Genomic DNA, 2700 nt, shown 5'->3' on the forward strand with positions numbered 1-2700 from the left:
GCGTGCGTGCGTGCGTGCGTGCGTGCGTGCGTGCGTGCGTGCGTGCGTGGTGGTGTGGGTGCGTGCGTGTGCGCGTGCGCGTGAGTGTGTGCGTGTGTGTGTATGTGTATAAACCGCGTGGACAGTGTCGATGAAGAGGTCCATCCTCTATACTAACTCGTCTGCGTCCTCTCTCTCTCTCTCACACACAGGTCGCGCAGCAGCCGGCGTACGTCAACGCCCCGCCTCTCATCAACTTCGACAACGACTCCTCCTCCTCAGAGGGCGCCACCGACACAGACGAGGACGACGTGTCCCTGCGAGCTCCGTCGCCGCTCGGTTACCGCGGTTACGTGGGCGCAACGGCGACCCCTGCTGGCGGGGCGAACTCTCACGACCTCTCGACGCCTATCTACGTGAACTCAGTCGATTCGAACGACCTCGCCGCGTATACGACCCCCGCCGAGGGGAAAAATGTCACTATGTATACGACCCCCGCCGAGGGGAAAAATGTCACTATGTATACGACCCCCGCCGAGGGGAAAAATGTCACTATGTATACGACCCCTGCCGAGGGGAACAATGTCACTATGTATACGACCCCCGATGAGGGAAGAAACGGTCTCGCCACGTATACGGCCCCTGCCGAGGAAAATGACGACCTCAGCGTGTACGCGACCCCCGGCGAGGGAAAGGACCTCGATATGTATACGGCCCCCAGCGAGGGAAACGACCTCGATGCGTACACGGCCCCCGGCGAGACTCGCTCTTCGACCGTTTACGCGAACGTGGAGCGGAGCGCGCGCGCGTGCGAGAGCAGCCACGAGGTGGCGCTACGCGTCGCCACACCGATCTACGACACGCCCGCCAGAGACGAGGACGAGGACGCTACCACCAGGGGGCACCACCGCACGTCCCCGCGACCCATCTCGGCGGCGCCGTCGCGCGCGGCGCGCTCTGGTAGCGTCGCCTCCAGCGCCGGGTCGTCGCCCCCACTAGGTGGCGCCGGCGGCGCGCGCGGGTCGCCGATCCCGAACGGAGACGTCTCGGTGGGTCTGTCTCGGTTCTTCGTCGGTGAGGAAGCGCAGGGAAGCGGTTGCCGCGGCGACGGCAGGCCCGGCCCGCTATCGCCGCACCACCTGTACGCGAGCGTGCCGGGAGAGGACGCGGTCGCCGCGGCAACGCCCCCCGCGCGACCCCTCACCTCGCCTCGCTCCGGGACAACTACCGGTGCCGCGCCGGGGGCGGGCCGGATCTCTCCCGGGAAGTCATCCAGGATTCTTCGTCCGGGAGTGACTCCTTCCCCCTCCTTCGTCGCCGCGGCGACGCCGTCTCCCTCCTCCTCCCCATCTTCCTCCGTCATCGCCGCGGCGACGAAGACCAGGACGACGAAGGTGGCAGCAAAGCCGGCCCTGCCCAAGAACAATAGCACCGGGTCCCTGGCCGCGCGACCGTGGGAGTTAGGAGGAGGCGGCACAAGCCTCTACCCAACAGCTTCATCCACACGGGCCACGGCTCGGCCGGCGGAGACACGTGGGGAGACCCGGCAACGATAGATGAGTGCGTTAGGGGTTAGGGTTAGTGTAAGGGGTTAGGGTAAGCGATTGTGGTTAGGTTAAGTGTTGGGGTTGAGGATGGATTAGGGTTGGGGTTAGGGTTAGTGTTAGGGGATGGGATAGGGTTGGGGTTAGGGTTAGTGTAAGGCGGTTGTGGTTAGGTTAAGGGTTGGGGTTAAGGATGGATTAGGGTAGGGGTTGGGGTTAGGATTAGTGTTAGGAGATGGGTTGGGGTTAGGGGGTTAGGGTTCGTGTAAGGGGATGGGTTGGGGTTAGGGGGTTAGGGTTCGTGTAAGGGGTTAGGGTAAGCGGTTGTGGTTAGGGTAAAGAGGATAAGTTGGGGTTTGGTTTGATTAGGTTAAGGGTTGGGGTTAAGGATGGATTAGGGTAGGGGTTGGTGTTAGGGTTAGTGTAAGCGGTTAGGGTAAGGGTATAAGGGGATAGGATTAGGGTTAGGGTTACTCTAAGGGGTTAGGGTTAGGATCAGGCTACTTGAGACATTAGCATCTACGGCGAGATGCGTGTATTTTAGTAGTTTTGCGTGTCTCCATGCGACGACCTCACTCTTAGGTAACTCACTCTATCACTCTTCGCTGCAGCATGTACCTGAACAACCCGATGGATCCTCCGGACGTCATCGGCGACCCAAACTCCCCGGAGTCTCCCGCGTCAAGATACGGACGTGAGTAACAACATTCACTCCTAGCACGGAAAATAACTCTTTACCATCTACGAATATAAACGAAATTGTCATTTGTTCCTTCCAAACCGCGATCACTCGCTAAAAATAACTCTTACCGACGCAGACATTTTGTTGTGAAGTTGTTGATATATTGTTTGATTTATAGCGTAGTGTATGACTCAGGGGCGTAGCCAGGGGTGATTCCAGGCATTCCGGAATCCCCCCTGGTTTGTATCAAAATAGCACATATCTGATACAGTATGTATATAAAAGCATGAAACGAATATTTTGACGAAGTTTTATTAGTATACTAGCTGAGCTACCCGGCGATGCCCGGGGTAAAGGAGAAAAGAGAATTGAGTCTGCCATGACGGCTGTACTGACCTTATTCTGATTTTATAAATCTGTGCCAAGAATTTGACTTCTGTTCAGGGGGCCGTTTCACGAAGCTATCGTAAAAACGCCATCTTAAGGATATCCTTA

This window comes from Priapulus caudatus, unplaced genomic scaffold (assembly GCF_000485595.1).
Source record: "Priapulus caudatus unplaced genomic scaffold, Priapulus_caudatus-5.0.1 Scaffold930, whole genome shotgun sequence".
NCBI lineage: Eukaryota > Metazoa > Priapulida > Priapulimorpha > Priapulimorphida > Priapulidae > Priapulus > Priapulus caudatus.